The sequence below is a fragment of the Phalacrocorax aristotelis genome, chromosome 2, assembly GCF_949628215.1.
Source record: "Phalacrocorax aristotelis chromosome 2, bGulAri2.1, whole genome shotgun sequence".
Taxonomy (NCBI): domain Eukaryota; kingdom Metazoa; phylum Chordata; class Aves; order Suliformes; family Phalacrocoracidae; genus Phalacrocorax; species Phalacrocorax aristotelis.
Window position 1 is genome coordinate 159,765,608 of NC_134277.1, and position 21,894 is coordinate 159,787,501.

Consider the following 21,894-nt stretch of genomic DNA (forward strand, 5'->3'; position numbering starts at 1 on the left):
GTAGTTAAGAATAATCTCAGGTCAATATTGTCATTGAAACCCATCTTTTCAAAGCAGTGGCTGTAGCAGCACTGCAGGTAGAGGGACCAAGTGTTACCAGACGTTGTTGGAAAGTGGAGTTGGGAGGCCAGTGATTCGGGCTTGTACCAGCAGAATGTTATAGATATAGTCTGGATATTTCATAAATAACAGATTTCGGTCAGCCTGAAGTGGTTTCCCTTGATCAAGGACGGATAGTTGTATATATTTTTATATGTGTGTGTGTATATATATCTGTGTATGTATCTATCTCCTCACCTGCTCCAAGATGTACCTTGTGTAGGGAAAACCTGCCTAGCTTGCCCAAATGCTCCATCTAAACCTGCCTCAATCTTTCTTTCCTATATATTGGAAGGCAAGAGAGGTGCTCCCATTTTTCTTGTGGTTTGGGACTTCACCTAGACCTTGCTAGCTCTTATTATTCCCACATGTGGCAAAGTTCCCCTTCCTGTTGTTATCCGCTGACACATTGTCACTGCAGGGGAAAAAGGAAGAAGAAAAAGGTAATAACATGAAACACAAGGTTTTAACTTGAAGTTCATTCCTCTTTGGCTGTCTGAAGCTGCTTGAAGCATGAGTCCAGTTCTGCTTTTTATTTTTTACTTTTTTTTCTTTTAAGTAATTTTACTTAAACAGAGAACTTTAAACCAGTTCTCTGGTTTAAAAAAGGAATTAACCAAGTGGCTCACCTCTTGCTGAGAGAGAGACCACTGGCTCGTTCGTCACAAGCCAGCGTTCAGAGCACGCCGCTTCTCTGTGCTTACAGCAAAAACCTGGTTCCTACAATTTATTCCTGGGTCTGTTGTGGATTGCATGGCTTTGGGGAAATCGCAATAAAAACTGGAAAACTTGGCAAATTTATGATGCTTCCCTTCCCAACAGACTCTTCCTGTACAGACTTGTTTAAATTCATATGCTGAAGCTGAGATTTTAAACTTGTGCTTACATTTTAAGTCTTGTTCACATAGTCATTAGAAGCATTAAATTGGGGGAGAATCTGCTATGAAATTTAGTCATCTGGTACCATGAAAAAGTGCTGGCATGATTGTTTGATGTTCTGAGAGGGGCTGGTACTCCAAACCAGGAGATACCAGAGCTTTTCAAGTCCTGCTCATTATTTGCTTTACAATGACACAGGAAACAGTAAGGGCTTTAATCTGTAAGTACTCATTCCTTCAGGGATCTGGGAAAAATCTACAGGGCATAGCAGCTCGGTTTTTTTCTCCCCTCCATCAAATGATTCATTAAAGTTCAAGTTTGGGGAGAAAAAAAAAAAAAAGAAAAAAAAAAAGAAAAAACAAGTGATGCGTTTTTATGCAAAGCCAAAACTGCATCTCTTCGCTCTTGTTGTGCTACAAACTGCCTGCTTTGGTTGCAGGACAGTTGGCTTTGCATAAGAATGCTTCACAGAACAAGAAGGAAAAATGATTCTTAAACACAAGGGAAAAATTGTGAGGAAAAATGCAAGATAAGACGGCCTGATGAGCAGTTAAAGGCTCCAACACCTTGATCTCGGCACATCAAATAGAATACATCTACTTATATGCAGACTGTGCCCTTCTAGAAGTACGCTCCCCCCTCGGTGCAGATATCCAACTTCGGATCAAAGCCTTCCCAAGGATTTTTTTCTTTTAGCTACTTCCAGTCACTCCCTCCAGTCACCCTCACTCCTTCCTACACCCCTTGATACATTGGATACAGGGCAACACTTCAGAATTAAGTTTTAATGCTGTACATCACCATGATTGATCAGACTTCAGCAAGATGTAATGATAACTTCAGAAAGAGGGAGGATTAATTTTGTTGTGATACTGCTAATCAATCTCCATTTTAGAGTAATTAATTCCAGCAGCTACAAGACTGGCAACACAAACGGTACTGTTGCAGGTACCCAGTAACAGTACCGCCCAGGTACCCTGCAGCAATGCAAGCCAAGGGCTTTGTAACTAAGATTTGTGATGGGACTCCTTCTGCCCAGTAACTCCCACCAGTGAGACAGTACCATTGCAGCTGGTTGCCCAGAGAAGTGGTAGATGCCCCATCCCTGGAAACCTTCAAGGTCAGGCTGGACAGGACTCTGAGCAACCAGATCTAGTTGAAGCTGTCCCTGCTCACTGCAGGGGGTTGGACTAGATGACCTCTAAAGGTTCCTTCCAACCCAAACTGTTCTGTGATTCTTATACCCTGCCAGCCTACCCTCGAGATCAGAGGCAGAGGACTATGCTTGCAGGTTAGAGGAGCAGCAAATACAAGAAACACCTAAAGGAGCCATACTGATTGTCCAGGCAAAACAGGGCAAAATCCTGGCCACAGCAAATTTGGTAAAAGCTGCAGGCAGAGGAAGGAACTCAAGAGTCTGATTTGTGGTGGCTGGTTATATTAAGGATATTGGAAGATGCATTGACGATTCTGACTTAATAATTAAGAACATGTAACTAAAACTTTGGGCCAAATTATGTTCCTATTTTAGTTCATTTAGACCTGTGAAAATGGATTGAATTACTCAAGATCTTTATCTACGTAAAAAAGCTGATCGTTTTGGCATCCTAGTCTATGGGTACTCATTACAGAAGCTAAACCACAGGCTCACTCCAGATGGCTTGTCTCTACAACACAGCATACATCCAAGGCACTTCACAAACTAATCACCTACTAATCATATCCCTTCAATTAAAAATTACTCAATATTTCCAAGTGCTGGCATCCATTTTAGAAATACCAGAAAATTATGAAGCGCTTGGCCAGTAATACGCAGCTTTTCCTACATTACAGAATTGTCAGCTAAACAACATTAACTGGTTCGGTAAGGCAGTATAGTTGATATCTGGCATGTGGTGTATCTGGAAGTTTCCCCACCTCTACACCTGCTGTGACAACAGCCTTAGTGGGACCAGTTGAGAGCAGAGATGAACAGGGGAAAAATATCTCTCACCCTATAGTGGGGATACGGATGGAGAAAATTTTAAGAGCAATTTGATTCAATCAAAAGGCAAAAGCTCCAAAGGTTGATGCACATGTTGCCGCAGAGGAGAGGACGCAGGAGGGGAGAGTTTTGCTGAGCATTAGAGTTAACCAGGCAGTTTCATTCCACCACTAAATTGTACATTTGCTTACATGGCTGTGCCACTCATGCTGGTTTCTATCAGGTGAATCACAGAATCATAGACTCACTTAGATTGGAAAAGACCTTTAAGATCATCAACTCCAACCATAAAACTAACACTGCCACGCCCACCACTAAACCATGTCCCTAAGTGCCATGTCTCCATGTTTTTTGAACATCTCCAGGGATGGTGACTCAACCACCTCTCTGGGCAGCCTGTTCCAATGTCTGACCACCCTTTCAGTAAAGAAATTTTTCCTAATATACAATATAAACCTCCTTCCAGGTAGTTTTAGAGAGCCTACTATTCTCCAGACTAAACAACCCAGGTCCCTCAGCTGCTCCTCAGAAGACTTGTGCTCCAGACCCTTCAACAGCCTCATTTCTCTTCTCTGGACACACTCCAGCAGCTCAACATCTTCCTTGTAATGAGGGCCCCAAAACTGAACACAGTAATCAAGGTGCGGCCTCACCACTGGCAAGCACAGGGGCACAATCACCTCCCTGCTCCTGCTGGCCACACTATTCCTGATACAAGCCAGGATGCCGTTAGCCTTCTTGGCCACCTGGGCACGCAGCTGGCTCATGTTCAGCTGCCTGTCAACCAACACCCCCAGGTCTTTCTCCACGGGGCAGCTCTCCAGCCGCTCTTCCCCAAGCCTGTAGCGTTACATGGAGTTGTTGTGACCAAAGAGCAGGACCCGGCACTTGGTCTTGTTAAACCTCATACAGTTGGCCTTGGCCCATCCATCCAGCTTGTCCAGGTCCCTCTGCAGAGCCTTCCTACCCTTGAGCAGATCAACACTCCTGCCCAACTTGGTGTCACCTGCAGACTTACTGAGGGTGCACTCGATCCCCTCATCCAGATTGTTGATAAAGAATAAAGAAAAAGTAGAGAAGCATGGATCTGCAAAGACAACAATGATGGGGTTTTTTGTGGAAAACAGAGAAAAATACTACGAGTTCATTACATGGTTTTCTGGGTTCTTTATACAAAGCCCATGTTGTGATTTAGCCGGAAACTCAGCCCAACACAGCTGCTCGCTCACTCCCCCACTGGTGGGACAGGGGAGAGCTCGTGGTTTGAGATAAGAACAGTTTAATAATTAAAATTAAACAACAACAACAAAAATGCAACGGAAAGGAAAACAATGAGAGGCGTGAAACCCAGAGCGGGGGGGGAAGGGAATGAACCACCAAAACAATCTTGGCAGCCTGATCTACCTGCTGGTTGTTCTGATGTTCTTCAGTGGCCCGACTCTTGGGGACGTGAGCATCCACATGCCGTACCTTTACAACCAGGTTCTCTACCCGGGCAGCAATATCTTGCCACAATGTGGCAGCCCAGATGGGTTTGCCTCCACGCTGCCAGTTGCTTTGCTTCCACTGCTGCAGCCAGCCCCACAAGGCATTTGCCACCATCCAGGAGTCAGTATAGAGATAGAGCACTGGCCACTTTTCCCGTTCAGCGATGTCTAAGGCCAGCTGGATGGCCTTTACCTCTGCAAACTGGCTCGATTCACCTTCTCCTTCAGCAGTTTCTGCTACTTGTCGTGTAGGACTCCATACAGCAGCCTTCCATCTCCGGTGCTTTCCCACAAGGCGACAGCACCCATCAGTGAACAGGGCATATTGCGTCTCATCTTCTGGCAGTTTGCTATATAGTGGGGCTTCTTCAGCACGTGTCACCTCCTCCAGTGATATTCCAAAGTCTTTGCCTTCTGGCCAGTCCATGATCACTTCCAAGGTTCCTGGGTGACTGGGGTTTCCTACTCGAGCCCGCTGGGTGATCAGTGCAACCCATTTACTCCACGTAGCATCAGTTGCATGGTGTGTAGAGGGGACGTTTCCTTTGAACATCCAGCCCGGCACTGGCAGTCGGGGTGCCAGGAGAGCTGTGCTTCAGTACCAACAACTCACCGCCCACCAACCCAACACCGCCATTCCCCAAGCCACAACTGCCCCCCCACGCGCCAACCGCTCCATTAATATACCGGCCATGGTGTCACATGGTATGGAATGAACCTGCCATTGGCCAGTCGGGGTCAGCCGCCCCGGCCGTGGCCCCGCCCCCTCCGGCCCCCCGCCAACGCGGCAGAGCGCGGGAAGCTGGAAAGGGCCCCGACCACCACAGGCACCGAAGTGAGAAGAATTAACCCCTTCTCAGACAAACCAGCACAGACAACCAGGCTTTTATTCTTAATGCAAACTCCTCACAGCATCGCTCACCAGCTATTTCAGTTTGAATCAATGAAGTCTCTTCTCTAGGAATACAGTCATTAGCTCCTCTGGTCTCCGCTGATAGACAGGCAGGGCTTACATTAGTCATGGCTAACAACTTGGGAGCAGCTAGCAATAAAGCTAAATTACGCCTCTGATGAAGTAGCAGACTTTCTTACTCATTGTAAAGAAAATTAAGGGTATTCTCCAGTCAAATGGCTGTGTACATCAAATTTGGTTCAATATATTTAACAACGTAGCCACACTTTCAGCCAGGAAAAGGTGGCTCAGCTCCACAGCAGAGGCAGATGTTTGTATGGGATAACTGAACCAGTGTGAATAAAATCTTCCTTCACTGTGCCTTTTGGACAAGTATCCCAGAATTAAGTATTTTTTCACTACACGGGTGAGTTATGGGCTGTATGTATCCTATGGCTCATAAACGCAGCACCCTCCATGGTCATCTAAACAACCTAGTATGTGCCTAGCCGTTTCCCTTTGCTAGTCTGCTGAGACAGCCTTTTACAGTCTCTTCCCAATGCCAGTAATTAAGACATTTGATTCAGTCACTCATGTGCCCCATGCTTTTAGTGTTTATAAATATTAACAACCCTGATTACTATATAGCACTACTGTAGTTTAAAGTTTGGAGCATATCAAATAGTCATGGCAAAGAGACACTTATTGGGAAATCAAAGCTGACAATATAATTCAAGAACAAAATCATCAAAGGGAATAAGGCAGGCCATCGCATGAGGCCACCCACCTTGCTCCCTGACATTATATGTCTGTGTTTAGGTAGTTCAAACACTGTGCAAGTGTGTCACTACCCCAAAATTGTGCTTTGCAGCAACGACAAATGTGACTTGTTCATTTAGGAATATGCGTGGGTATATAATAACATACTAGTTTCCTTTAGAGCAGTCCTGTGAAAAGGTGCTCTTTCTTTTTATCATGATACAAACAGGTATGACATAAACACAGCCTTAAAAAAGAGCATGTAGACAATCAGGATGTAAGCAAGAAGTATATCAGTTTGGGGCTGTAAAGGAGTTGGCCATGATGGTCTAAAGGCAACCTGTGATTTCCCACCCCAAAAGTGGACATTTGCCTTTGGTACTTGCCTCAGTGATCACTAGCTGAACTTGTGCTAATAAAGATCAATTTTCTTCACAGCAGATAGGTATGCCATAGACTTTACTCCAGAAATCCCAGTATTTTCAGCTAACAGCCTCACGCTGTTCTAGGTTGCAAACCTTTTCTTACAGATGCCACTCAGGACCAGAGACCTAGTGTACTAGCTTATTTTTACTTCACTGCTAGCAACTAGAGTCACTGCAGGTCATTAAAGAGACTTGTCTGGCTGAACAGCTTCCAGAATTGCAATGAAGTAGTTATTTAATATCCTCAGATGAAAGGTACTATGCAAATAAAGAGCACTGTGTTGTACCAAAGAGGGTCCTCTGATTACCATCTTTTATTAGTTCGGTAGAGGTAAATGGATTCTAGCCTGAGTTTTTGCAACAGTTACCTGTATAAAGAGTCTTTAGTTTAATATAAACCCTGCTAAAAGCTATAGTCCACTTAGCTTGACAAATTTAAACAATTAACCTGCAGGAAGCCAAGCTTCTTTTTTATATTTGCAGCTCAGCTGCCTTGAGACAATGTCTGAAGTACAAATAGGTTTTCAGGGCCAGATTCTGATTTCATTCAGCATGATGTAAATCAGGAATAATCCCTTTCGAGATTAGTAGGAGTGAGATCAGCTTCAGACTCTTGGAATTAAGCACAAACCATGTGCTTGCTGGGCTTATTCTAATTCTGCTAAGTACAAAGCGGTTCTCCTTCAGCACGTCCCTTTCCCATTCTGCCTAAAGCACTCTGAACTGAGGAGTGAAGGACGTGCTGCTGATAACATCCAACAGAAAATGTTTGTCATTGCAAAATACTTTTGCCTACAAAGTTATTAAATAAGCCTTGCAATTAAAAAATAAAACAAACAAAAAAAACACCTTCAAATTACACAGGCAGAGAAAATTTGTGTTTAAAGATCCCTCCTGACCCCGGAACCATGAAATAAACTACAGCAACTATCTTTTACAAGAAACCAACACATTTAATTACTTCGATTTACAGCATCTGTCTCTGGTTCTGGGCATATATCAAAGGAAAACGCAAGCAGAGCTCTTGCCAGATGCATGTAACATCCTTAGGAAGCATCTCAACAGGAATTCCATCATTTTTATGAATGAATAAAATGTCATCTGAAAGTCACTTGTATCCTTCTCCTGCCAGCATGTCCTCTGAAGGGTCAGGCAGTGAAAAGACTAACATGCCAGTGAGTACCTTCCTTATATTTAGGTAAGGTCAAAAACCTTGATAAAACTGTGCATCACTGTACAACTATACCAAAAGGATACAGGCTTTGCCATTCATTGTGTTTGCAGTACCTTCCTGCTAACACACCAGTTTGAGTGTGGACCTAAAGAATATTGGTGAAAGAGGCTCAGATCTAAATCTCCATCCTATTTAAGATCAAGATACAAATCTACAAGTCATGGGGAACTATGAAGTTACCTCCTAATGATAGCATGAGCCTGCATAAATATTATTCTCATTTGATATAGAGTAGTTTAGTCTCTCTGCCATGATGCTTCATCATTTATGCCTCCCAAAATAGCCTACTGAGCAGACTGAAGGACACCTTTAATTCTAGATGCCAACTGTGTTGCTTTGTCCTGCTCCTCCTGAAAAAAAAACCAACACCCAAACAAACAAACAGAAAAAAAAACAACAAACCCAAACAAACATAAAAAAAAACCTACAAATTTTAACTCTCCCAACACCCAAGTTACTCTACAGGTTCCCACTGTATGCTTTAAGGTTCACTCATCAGATCTGAAATCTTTTTACCATGTGTGGCTGACAAGGATCCCTTACACTGTGGCCTTGGAAAGGGAAAAAAAAAAAAGTCTTGTAACAAACTCATGTCCCAAGAATTTTGGACAGGAAGTTGAAATTCAATAGGAGCTGTAAGTCGACTGATAAGGGCTGTCCCACCCATGAAAGAATTGCCTTTAGGAAGGGGAGAATAACTTTGTAAAAAAGAAAATTTTACCTTTATATACTATCAACTGGACTCTTGGACAGTGATGACTGGTGGTTCTAAGAAAAGTGGTCTGCTATCAGATTGAAAAGAATCCTGTTGGCTTTGGGTAAGAAACTGCCATCAAAAAGCCTGTTCATACAAGTGCCATGTGTTTTCAGGATTATGAGGAGTCACAAGCTTTGTAAGTCTCATTAAGCAGACGACAGCTTCAGCAGTCGATTCAAACACACGTGCTGAGCAACATCCCTGTGCTGACTCAGAGGGACGCATGCTACCCACTCTGCCTCTGTGAGATATTTTGGTCTTGCCTTCAATATTCTCCAGGTAATGAGCAGATCAAGCCCTAATAAGCTTATTATATATGACAAGTCTATACTCAAGGTTACTGTGCACGACCGTATTCTCTCTTGGAGAAAGGTGAAACTGTCACGCAGCATTTGTTACTGATGGAAGAGAGGATTAAAAACAAAACACAGCACTTGGTCCGAGATGCGGAATCACCTTAATTTCCTTGGAAGTCAATATTGTCGGCGCCAGCCAAAGCGATGCTGCCACACCTGCTCAGGAGTAGCAATCAGCTCAGAAGAGAGCATGGCAGCTGGAAGGGGAGATTGGAAAGATTGATTCTGACAGCTATAAAAGCAAGAGGGTTTTTAATATTCAGCAATGTGTCAGTGCCCTAATAACAGAATTTCCATGTCTAAAAGATACACTTGTCAAATGAAACCTGATTAGATACAAAAGTAAAAAAAAGTATCTGAGCTTTGACAAATTCAGAACAATTCCCTTTGTAGAGGTGAGGGACTGTGAAGGAGATGCTTTTCAAACCAAGCAAGTCTCACCTGGTTTTACCCTCAGCTTGACCCTCGGGCACCAACGGCAGAATGCCACATTTCAAATTCAAGTGAGGAGCATGTCAGCAGCACAGCAACTGGCGGCACCTGTTTCAACGGTGCCAAGTTTCACCACACAGAAGAGCTGTCTTGAAAAGCCAGATTGTTTCTTCTGAGAGTGGGAAGGGTTACACACCCACCCTGGTAATCTCACCCTCGGCATGTGCGCCTCTGCCAATCAAGCCTGAAACTCCCATAGGAACAGCAGCAGGTTGCCTCAGGGTCTCTTGTTCCACCTCCAGCGTGTTCCATGAGAAGCTCCTCACTGAGGACACACACCAATATCTTCTGCGTATCACAGCCAGTAAATTTCCAAGCAAGACAGTAAGTGCATAAAATTTTTACTGGCAGACAACAGCCAGACTCATAACATTATTTTCCAAATTCAGAGACATGCCAAAAGTGTGGTTGGTGGTTCTGAGAACAACCTCAGGGAAGAGTTACACCTTGATGAAAAGCTTTCCAAAATGAAGCTGTGCTGGGTTTTTTCATAAAACACAGAGAACCTCTAAGTTTGTGTGTGGTAAGATAAATCAGGAAAATGACATTCTGAGCAAAGCTTCTTTAAGAAATTCACGCATAGACAAAATAAGAAAACTGGGATGTGTGTGCCCCTGACAGCTTGCCTGAGGAGGATCTAAGGATCGCTTTCTGCTGCACTAACATCTAACTCGTGGTCAGGCTTGCTCCCACAGGACAACTGTCCCTTTTCCAAAGTAATAACTTTAAATGGGGCAAATTTCTTAGGACTGTCGGTCAATTAGTGTGACGACAGTCCCCACAGACAGGACTTGGGTATTTTAAGCCACAGGGACAAAGGGCTATTCTCTAAACTAGGGTGGGGGAAGCTCTTCTCCAAGAAACAATAGAGGCAGTGACCACACTGGGCACTTCTGGCTTAATCTGGTAAAATTTTAGCTTTAAATAACATTCTTCAGCCAGGGCTTTTACAGGTAAAAGAAAAGTGTATGTCCTCCTTTTAAGGCAGCAGAAACAAAGCACAATAAACAAGCCTCTTCCCTATGCTGGCAGCAGGTCAGAGAGCAGCAGAGGAAGAAACGAGCAGCCTCTTCGCCCGGTGCTGCATGAAACACAGACAACCCCCTCCAAACGAGCCGGGATGGTAATTCTAACCTATCAATTCTTTTCCATCAAAGCCTCCGTTTTTTTCCCTTATTTAAAATATCCCAGAAATGAACTGCAATTACACAGCAACATCCTCTGCCAATACAATACTTACACTCAACTCGGTATTGACAGGAGACTCTCGCCTTGCAGAGAAGCAACTTATTCTAACGTCCTCTGTTTCATTGCTACTGGCAAATGTTTTAGGCACTTCTGCAATTACTGTATCACCTTGTATTTTTTAACAGCCTTGTTTTTTTTCAACAACCAGCATCCATCTCCTGCTCCTTCGCTCTTTGGCCTCACAACCACTTATGTCGCTGCCCGAGGCTTGTTTCTCTTTGAAGCATTGGCCATTTTACAGAGCAGAGTTACAGAGCTTTAAGAGAAGCCCAGGTAGGGCACAAATCAGCATCTTAACTTGGCATTTACACCCAACTCTTGTTGGTGTAATTAAACTGCCTGAACTGTAAGCATTGTGTCAACTCACAAAAACATTTGGAGGACCAACATATATATTGATCAATATATGTTTTTTTTCTGAAAACTTCCATCATTTTAAAGGACCATTAAAAAAAAAAAAAGTAGATGTAGGTGTCTCAGTTTCTATCATGCTAATTTCCTGTAACTTGAGTGAAATTCTGACTTGTAGGAGATGTAAACCACCCCATTTTTCCCCAGGCTAGAATATGCATCACAATTCTCCACTGTCCTCAAATATTACAGTGCACATATTCTACCGGTGAATGAAACACTTCCAGTTTCTCAAAGGGGCCAAAAAAGCACAGAACTACATATATACTTAAACAAGTCCTATCAAACCTAATCTGGTAGCCTGGGGCAAATTTTGACCGTAATCGGTACGCTTTTTAATGGGTTTGCTTTATTAGGTTGTCTCCCAGACTACACATACATCTCGCTGCCCTGGCAAGCTAATGAAGTGGCCATTTGAGATGGCAGCACGGCTATGCTCCAGCGTCCCCACAGTTTTATCAGAGTTGTGTAGCTGCTGCTATTTCACGCATCCTGTTACCACGATACATGCTTTCCCTCTACCATTTCTGGTTGGAAGCCATTTTTAATTTTGCATATCTATTTTTGCATATTTTTGCAATATTCACAGGAAATCTGCTGCGACAGCCACAGTGAGTCAATGACACTTTATATCTCTCTGTAAGGGCTCAGGAACCAAGCAAGGAAAAGCAGCGCACCAACAGCCACATGGAAAAGGCACCGAATTGCACAGCCTTGCAGCGCTACGGTGATAACTTCATTGTAGTAGACAAAGCAGAAATATAGGTGATTTTTGTTGCATCAGCACTGCTTTTGTACATCTCTGATGACTGCACTACTCAATGGAGTGGCATTCAGTGAACAGCTAAAGCCACCGTCCCATCTCTAAAACTCTTCTGTCTAAGCGGTTGAAGATTTCCTATTACTTTCCTGATTCAAAATCAAGCTGTTGGTCAAACGGGCAACATTTGTAACTTTACTGGAGTCTCCATGCGTTTTTCAGGTTGAACTCAACCTGCAGGAAACTGAAACACTCTCATTTACAGCTGGCAAGACTGGAACAGAGAGCTGAGACAGGACAGGGCTCATCTCTCCAAGCCAACGCCAGGTTCTCAGCAACAAGTATGCCCTCCCACTGCCACACGCTTGTCCTCAGATGCAAAGTTTAAGTGTCCCCGGTCCTCCCTATGTCTTGGTTCCCTCTGACCTTGGCACACAGAGAACAAAGCACGGCAGAGGTAAGGGAGTAGTGGGAGCCACAGAAATAGTCTGCTCTCCTGTAGCAAGGAGCAGTTGTGGAAACAGGACGGATGAGAGGTAGAACACAGGCAAAACAGGGACAAAAACCACAGAAGGGTGCCAGAACAGCAGGACTGAAGGACATGTCAGTGTCTACTCAGGAAGGAGAGAAATGGAGATAGGAAAACTCTCCTTGAAGCTGTGAAGAAGCTCTCAGTATCTCACACACACTTTGCATTTCTATGGGCACCTCATGTAGCTGCACTGCAGCCAGCAGAATAATATCATTGGAGGTCACTTTTTCCACCTGAGATCTTTAAGCAAAGGTGTATCCTCTGGCCCCACAGCTGCACCTCCTGCCCGGGCACTCCCTGTGAATCCATTACAGGGTCCCCAATTACACAGGTAAGCCACACCACAGGCATTTCTGGCAGCCCAAAAAGAAAGGAGCTGCCTTTTGCCAAATTTATAAAACATCCCCACACTATCCTTCCAAACTGTTTTCCTCCTCTTAGCACCATAAAATAAGATTTTGATTTCCATGTGATATTTTATCAGTCAGTTTACATTTGAATATTGCCTTCCTAAAAAAGAGAAGTTTTTGCAAAGGTCTGTTTAACTACTAACCTTTTAAAAAGGCTAATGCAATTTTTCCTTGCATTTCTGTGTTGCCATTACAGCATAATCTCCAGAGCATGAGAGAGAACTTCATCATAACTTCATTTCAAAGGTTATGGCATTCTCAGCTGCTGAACTGTATGTGCCTCCATGTCCTGTCTGCCAACTTAGTATCTACCTGCTTTGTGTTTCCACTGGTGCTACTGCTTGATCACCCAGAGATATTAGGTAGCCCTCAGCATTAACATTTGAAGTTTGATGCTGAACTTTTGTTAATGGGATACAGGGCAAGCAAAAGCTCATTTTTACTTTTCAGGATGAAATTTTAGGCTAGAATTAAGCCAACTATTTGGCTTAATTAAGCAGGTCTGTTTGCAAGACAGAGTGAAGCCACAGGAGACCTGATCATACAGTCACTGCTTCTCAACAAGAGCAAGTTTTAGCTGAAGCAAAGGATGTGGAGGAAGAAAGAGAAAAGAGAGATTAAGAACGAAGATTTCTAATTCTTCTAATAAGCATTAGGCCAAGAAGCCGGAAAGAACCTTCCTTTATTTGAAATGCACAGAATTGCCCCTGAAAAGAAAAGTTGGGTGAACCTTCTGAAGAATAATAACTTCAATACAAAAATAGTTTCAAAGAGACAAGAAACAAAACACCAAATTCAGGTATAATATCAGTACCGCCATTGGCCAACATAAACTGTGTTGATGAAGGTCACATCAAATTCAGAGGAATCATTCTGACATTTCTGAAGGAAAGTTTTCTTCTTGGCTCTTTCAAAATGAGTCATTCTGACCACCTGAGAGTTTGTAATGGACTTGGAATTAAGTAACCCCCAAAGCAAGAATGCATCCTTGATCAAAACCATAATTACCTTGACCTGCCTTTATATAATTAAGGTTTTCTTTGATTCAGTGTAAACCAGTATTTTTCTCAACTTTGTCACCAAAAAATCTAAGTCAGATCATCTGCACAAACTGGTTTAAATCAAGATCTAGTAAGAAAAAGCGTTAGATGCATGGAGCAATATTGTTATAGCTGAAGTCTCGCACTAATGCAGGCTGCAGCCTATATCCTGCCCAAAGGCAGGTCATGTAAAACGCATCACCATATCCCATCACACTAAAAGAAATTAAGATATAGGCATGGATGCCCTTATCACACCCTGACAGCTTCAGATGCAGTGTAAGTTGTCATTGTCATGATCAATGGAGCAGAGTCTGGATGGAGGCCTGTCACTAGTGGTGTTCCCCAGGGGCCTGCGCTGGGTCCAGTCCTGTTCAACACATTCATCAATGACCTGGATGAAGGGACAGAGTGTAACCTCAGCAAGTTGGCTGATGACACAAGCTGGGAGGAGCGGCTGATACACCAGAAGGCTGTGCTGCCATCCAGCGAGACCTGGACAGGCTGGAGAGCTGGGCCGAGGGGAACCTCATGAAACTCAACAAGAGCAAGCGCAAGGTCCTGCCCCTGGGGAGGAACAACCCCAGGCACCAGTACAGGGTGGGGGCTGAACTACTGGAAAGCGGCTCTTTTGAGAAGGACCTGGGAGTGCTGGTGGGCAGCGAGGTGACCCTGAGCCAACAATGTGCCCTTGTGGCCAAGAAGGCCAACGGTATCCTGGGATGCATTTAAAGGATTGTGGCCAGCAGGTCAAGGGTGGTTATCCTCCCCCTCTACTCTGCCCTCGTGAGACCTCATGTGGAGTACTGTGTCCAGTTTTGGGCCCCCATTTTGAGAAGGATGTGGAACTGCTTGAGCAAGTCCAGCAGAGAGCTATGAAGGTAATCAGGGGACTGGAGCATCTCCCTTGTGAGGAAAGGCTGAGAGACCTGGGTTTGTTCAGTCTGGAGAAAAGATGACTGAGGGGTAATCTTATCTATGCTTATAAATATCTGAAGGGTGGTGTCAGGACAATGGGACTGGGCTCTTTTTCAATAGTACCCGATGACAGGCCAAGGGGCAATGGGCACAAGCTGGATCACAGGAAGTTCCACATGAATATGAGGAAAAACTCCTTCCCTGTGCAGGTGCCAGAGCAGGGGCACAGGCTGCCCAGGGAGGCTGTGGAGTCCCTTCCCTGGAGACATTCAAACCCCGCCTGGACGCGTTCCTGTGCCCCCTGCTCTGGGTGTGCCTGCTCAAGCAGAGGGTTGGACAAGACGATCTCCAGAGGTCCCTTCCAACCCCTGCCATTCTGTGATTCTGTGATAAAAGCGACAAATTCTGTAAGGTCAGCTCCTGTTGAAGTTGCAGGCCCTACACCGTGTTCTTTACATATGACTGTCAAACTTTCAGGATGAAGTAACACAGGTCTCTGCTTCAAGACTAATCCCAAAGGACTGACTGCAGGACTCAAACCAGTATGTTTCAACCCAAATGTTCAGATGACATCTTCCAATTAGATCTATGATTTTGCATGCAGGATGTAAGCAGGTACCGTAAAAAAAAAATCCAGATCTGGACATGTGCATTGTGCATCGAATTTGATCTGGAGATAGGGAACCTGATTCCTACATAAAAAAAAAATGGAGGTGATGCCTTATACTTCCCTGGCAGGGTCATAGTAACTGAGCTTGCAGATTTGATAGAATTAATTTTTTTTGTCGAGCTGGTACAGCACTGTGGTGTGTCAGCACACACAGCATTTCAGATATGTAAGATTAAGTCATTGATTGAAGATCCAGCCTCCAGAAATAAGTTAGTGTCCTTTAAAAGGAACAACCTTTGGTTTGTGTTGGTGTACCACAGCCAGAAAAAAATAAAATATCCACTGATCCTGGGAAAATGTCAGCAGCAATTATCTAGTCCAGAGACATTTTAAAATTGCATCCATTTAGTACCTCGGCTTCACTGTGCTGGTTGTTGCTCTGCAGAGCGATCCTCCAAAGGGATGGATAAGGACTGATCTGGCTTGGCGGAGTTTTAGGGATACCCAGAATATGGGTGGTCACCTCCATGCCAGCAGCAGTCCTGTGTCAGGCACCAGCAAGGTGAAGGTGGTCATGTTTGGACCCTGTGGGGTCCGACCACAGCCACCCCCTCCTTCACCCAAATCCTTCAGGGCTGCAAGCTATGGATGGCTGAGCCTGCATCAAAAACTACTGATGGGAAGAAAGTCTTCCAAAGAAATGGAAAAGCTACTACAAAAACAAAAGGCTCTGTGGTGATGATGTCCTTAGAGCAAGAATATTTGTCACCAGACACAGAATACAGCCATTTATGTTGTGCCTCTTTTGCACGCTGTGATACCTCATGATCGGCAAACAGAAACAGCTGTGGTTTTATGAGGTTTACAGGTTTCCTGAAGTAATACACCCCGCCTCTGCCCAAAGGCTTTGTCATCTCGTATGCAGGGCACAAGTTGTCTTCTCCCAGAGGAAGGACGCACAAGTCCGTCCAGATGAAGCAACTTAACTGAGAGTACTTCAAAGTGCAGCAGAGCCAGGAACGAATTGCTTTCCACCCTCCTTTCCCCACCCCCCCAAAACTACATTTAACAATTACTACAGTCTTTACAACTGATGACACCCCTAATCTTAACTCATGCTTTAAAGCAAACTTCTACCCACGGTATTGGGAGTTTCTTTTGAAAAGAGCTCTCTGTCCCCCAAGGCCCCTCATTTTCCACGTTCCATGTCTATTTCACAGCTGTGGTGTTGTACAGCCCTGACTTATAGGAGCTTTTCAAAGCCTTACAGGACATTTTCTGTGAAGTGACTTGAGTTCGCTACTTACAAACCAGAGCACAGGATGCTCAGCACCAGTGGACAGAAGAGGGTGGGGTAAGAGTGGGAAAGGTGACCAGAAGGGTGATGGCAGTTCCTCTGTGGCTGCTGTTAATGAGAGCCAGGACGGCCCAGAACCCTTATCAGAACAAGAGGAGTCATATGAGGCAGGAGGCAACTTCTCTGTAACAAACTTTCCTCCTAAATAGAGGCCACTTATGTTGATAATGTTATCCATTTCATAACTTCAAGGTTAGTGCCCAGTAAGCACACATAGCTGCCACAGGGTCAATTCAGCTGCCAAACGCAGGTTTCAGATCCCACTAGAGATTCCCTAGGCATCAAAGCCACCTTCTTCCAGAGGTCACAAATATGACAAAAGGAGTCAGAGACTCACACCTTTCTGGACCAGCTCCAGAAGGCCAGTACAGATAGTTCAGCACAGTTCAAAAGACACTAGGTGACGATGGTTAAGAAGCAAAGACCCCTGAACCTCGTTCATGATTCACAGCTCCCTGGAGCAGATACCTCCAGGGGGATACAGAGCAGATACCTACTGGAAGATGAGTTGAATCAATCTTCAAACACCAGGCTAGCCCAGAGAGGGATGCAGACCTGTTCTGGATGGACTGCAAAGGCATTTATCCATCTCAGTGGTGGGACCAGGTGTACTGTGCCTGCCACGAAACCTTCCTAGGCTAGCCAAAGCCTCCATTAGTCTGTTGTCTGCTGACACAGGCACTATGTGTCTCTTACATTAATCACAGTGCTCAGGAAACACCTGTATGGAACGATGAAGTTTCTCACTGTTTTAAGTAATTCTGCTCTGAAGTATGAGCTGACAGATACTCCTAAAGTTATTTTTAGCTTCCATACCTCTGACTTATATTTTCATTTAGCAGTTAATAGGTGTAACATAAATGTGACAGGTTTTGATGCAGTTAGGGAGGACTGCATTCTTCAGAGAGGGCCAAAAGTATCTCTGCCGCATCTTACCTAATTCAGTGGAATTTACACCCATACTAGTAATCTCAGGGAGGCTGTGGAGTCCCTTCCCTGGAGACATTCAAACCCCACCTGGACGTGTTCCTGTGCCCCCTGCTCTGGGTGTGCCTGCTCAAGCAGGGGGTTGGACAAGATGATCTCCAGAGGCCCCTTCCAACCCCTGGCATTCTGGGATTCTGTTTCATCAGATTATCTTGGAAGAGGGGCTGGCTATTAAAAATTATTCTTCCACTTAAGAATTGGTCCTAGGTGAAAATTAATAGCATCTGGATGCCCAGGTTCTAGTCATGCTCTATGCATCATATTGAAGGGGAAAAGGGGGGGAAAGGGGGGGAAAGGGGGGGAAAGGGGGGGAAAGGGGGGGAGACAAGGACAGGAAGGAAGAAATTTATCTCCTACTTCACTGATTCACCTATCTATAGAGGAGTGCTTTTTCAGATGAGACATTGATAGTCCTGTGCTGCCTTCTGCGAAGTGTAGAATATATATAGAAGGTATAGAAAATTAATTAAGACTGGTATGAGAAAAAAGTTAACTCTTCATGTAGTGTCTGACAGTGTTGAAACAAGACAAAAAAATGCATCCCTATTCAGCGTTCCCTCAGCCGGTGCCATGAAAAGCTCCACCAGGTGGTGGGATTAACAGCACTATAAATTTACTGTGAAGCTCGATTTGCTCTTACTCCGTTGCTTTTTAAAGCACACTTCTGCTTCAACCACACGTTTGAAAATACTTCTTAAAGAAGTTCCTAATAAAAACGTATTACTACTATCATTTAACAGTAGCGTTTGCAATGCACTTGGCATAAAAGATGCTGTTATAAGCTAGAACATGGAACTGCCATCTGCATGACCCTAACTTCCCCTCAAACTACTCCCAGTTTTACATAAACAAAAAAGCAAATTGACACAAACTCTTATACGGAATGATGTTTCGCTTTAAAAGCTACCTTCCTCAAGTGAGATGCCGTCATCGTTATTAATATCATCAAGTTGGGAAGAAAAGCTGCAAATAAGGCTGCAAGTTCATTTCTGGCTGGGATGTGTGAAAAATTCATACAAACAGGGCAACTCGCTGTCTCCACTGCACAATCAGACTGTGCAACCAGTGAGCGAGCCAAATGAATAAGGAATTGGATTTTTGTCTTCTTTTGCTCTTTCGGAGACTATGCCCTTACATGCTACTAACAGAAAGGTAAAATAAATGTGGGTCAGGCAGAAGTGCACTTTAAAAATCTAGTGGTAGCTTTAAAGCTGGTTTGGCAGGATCGTAGACCAGGACTTTGTTGAGGCACAGGATTTAAGCCTGCTGCCACTGAAATGTTACCCTACAGCAGCACCAAAACAGAGTAAATGAAGTGAGAAATTGGCAGAGGAACAGAGCGCCAAGTCCACCGTAGACCTACGCTGGGGTTTTGTTGTTTCCAGGATAATCAAGAAAACAAGTGCCTTTAACAATAAGCAAATACACCTTTTTTATTTACATCCAACCATTCCCTCCCTCTATACCCAGCCACTGCCTGAACATGTGTTCAACAGATTAAAAACTATCAGTTTCTCAGATGGGGCCAGAAAGGACTGAAGCGCAGCCATGCCCTGCAGATAACCATTGTGCCATTGCCAAAAGGAGGAAAGACCACCCAGGGCCAACTGCAACTTCTCCTAACATGAGAGCAGCTCTGTCGAGGCATTACGAACAGCGGGCAAAGCACCACCAGCTTTGGATCGAGCGGTAAAAATCAAGGAGGGGTGAACATATCAGCTGCAGAAGGCACTGGCTGGCACAGACTGCACGGGACGCTATGGATGTAGCGATCCAAATATTTCAAAGCAGATGCTTCACACAGAGCCACCCCTCCAGCTAAAACCGTGTAAATAATATACGGGAGGAGTGTGCTGCTAATCGAGTATCTTCCGAACTGCCAAGAGGCAGGAAGAGTCCAGTTAAAGGCAACTCTTCATTTTTACTCCTGTCACTGAAGAGCTCCAACTTAAATGAACTCCTGAGAACAGGATCAAAGTAGAATAGGGACTTTCTTTTTTATATCCTTGAATTTCCTGTCCCCTTTCCACACTGAAATTTAATTTCCTTTTCAAAAAAAGCTTTTGGAGCTTATGAAAATTGACCCAAAAGATTACAAGGGCTTTGTCACCCTTCCAATCTCTCTGCAAGATCCATAATTAGGGAGGTTTTTCCTTTAACATGTGTGCCCAGTGGGCAAATATATAATTCAGACTTACAATTATGTATACAATGAGTTATTTCAGCGTATTGGATACATAAGAGCCCTACCGTTACAAAGAGTTGAAAAATCTTGTGTGTCTCAAATGAGTAAATACGCATCAAGGCATTTTTTTTACCAGTGTGTTTTCATTTATGCCAAGATTAAAATTAATCACAGCAAGGACCTGGGATGTATGCTTGCTATAGAGACAAATATATGAAGTGTAATAAAAGCACAGCCAACAACTAAACTGCTGACCTCGAAGATTAGTTATTTATACTCCACTGGAAATTAATTCTCCAAGCAGAGATGTGCGAGCGGGTACCTAAGACAGCTAGTCTGCTCTTTTTCCCCTCTAAGGGAGTAATGCTGGCTTTCCTCTCTCCCCCCACAGCCTACCCAAGGGGGAGAAAAATAAACACAAAAAAAATCAGGACTCCGCCGGGCTGGTCCCTCCGGCTGCTCCCCGCCTGCCAGCGCCCACCCTGCAGCGGAGCGGCTCCTCCACGCAGGGCACGGGGCAGACCCGGTCCCCCGTGGAGCGGGGGATGCCGCGGGGCAGCCTGCGGGGCGCGTCCCCCCGCACCGCGCGGAGCCGCGCCTCGCCCCGGCGCCCACCCCTGCAGCCGCAGCCCCCCTCTGCCCCCCGGCGCCGGGGAGATCCCGGCTGGATGGGGCGAAGCTTACCCGCTCGGGAGTGCCGGGGCACCCGCCGGAGGACGCTGCCAGCTCCGCCCGCGCCGGGGCCACCCCCTGCTTCTAAGTAATATTAATAATACTTTAAAAAAAAAATAAATAAAAAGAACTTAACAGCCGAATGAGGCACTGGAAGGGAGGGAGAGGCTCCCGCCGCGCCTTTTGCAGCGGCGGGTAGCGGGAGGATTTGCAGGTAAGCGAAGAGGCGGCAGGAGGAGGAGGAAGAAGGGGGTGGCGGCGGTGTGGGGGGTCCCGCGGTACTCACGGCGGGGCGCGGGGGGCCGGCGGGCCGCCAAGCCCCATGGCCAGGGAAGGGCGGTGGGTCAGTCCCCGCTGCTGCCGCTGCTGCTGCCGCCGCCGCCTCGGCGTCCGCCGGCGCTGCCCGCGGAGCGGCTCCGGGCGCCCCGTCCCTCCCTCCCCTCCGCGCCAGGCCTTCCTGCCCGCTCATATAGCGCGCCCCCAGCCACGTGGACGGCGCCGGGGGCCCCGGCGGCTCCTCCTCGGAGCCAGGCAGGGCGGTGCTGGGGCGGCCCCCCCTCCCTTCCCTTCCCTTCCCTTCCTTTCCCTCCCGCCCGCCCCCCGGGGCTGCGCGGCGGAGCGCGGCGGAGCCCGTCGGGGCTGCGGCCGTCCCGGGGGCGTGGGGAGGGCGGGGAGGAGGGGGGGGATGTCCCGGCCGCCGACCCAAACTTCCCCCCTGGGCTGCGCCGGCATGAAATTCCTGCTCCCAACAAGCCCTCCCCAGAGGGTCAGCGCCCAGAAATGCCTGCGTTCTCATCCCCCCACCCCCCGCACCCCCCCGAAACTCCTGTATCCGAATTGGGCTGTATGGATCCCAGAGGTGGTCACAGCAGGGAAAGTGAAACGAAATGCAGTGCTCCTCGGAGGAGAAAACGTATGTTGCATCATTAATAATAATAAAAAAAAATAGCGCACAGTAAATAACACCTTTCGGTCCAGCATCAGACATTTTTAAGGTGACTATAAAACGCTGCAGAATTAAAAAGAATACAGCATCATTAAAGAATCCCCCAGACAGATGCATTCAACTGATAAAGTGTCTGCTAAAACTATTTAACAACATAATGCTGGCTTTTTTAGTGTCGATGTGTAAAGACTGGAGCCAAGAGGAGAAGCAGGGAGGTTATAGCACCTCCAAAGCAGCAAAAGATCTCTCTGGTCTTCTTTCCAGTCATCCCCCCCCTCCCCGTGGGCAGTGTAACACGCACAGTAAACATCCACAGCACAAGACAGAGGGGAGAACGTACTCCTGAGCTCTGAAAAACATGTTCCTTAACGCTGGACAGCCGGTGCATAACTCCCTTTGTGAAGCAGATGAGTTTAGAGGTTATTAATCTACTTAGCGAAACTGCCCACGTTGT

The 21,894-nt window shown here is 45.5% G+C and overlaps 1 protein-coding gene across 2 annotated transcripts in view; it reads right to left on the minus strand.

The window, feature by feature from the left end:
* The window catches only part of ST3GAL1 (ST3 beta-galactoside alpha-2,3-sialyltransferase 1), an 80,509-nt gene extending 59,576 nt beyond the window's left edge, over window positions 1-20,933 (minus strand). Inside the window, exon 1 of one of the 2 annotated variants that reach the window (XM_075085881.1) lies at window positions 20,781-20,933. The gene's annotated coding sequence lies outside the window, so the exon portion shown is untranslated. Of the gene's footprint in view, window positions 1-20,506; window positions 20,579-20,780 lie in introns of those variants that run through there. The other variant, XM_075085882.1, reaches the window with a different exon arrangement.
* Window positions 20,934-21,894: the final 961 nt, after the last annotated feature.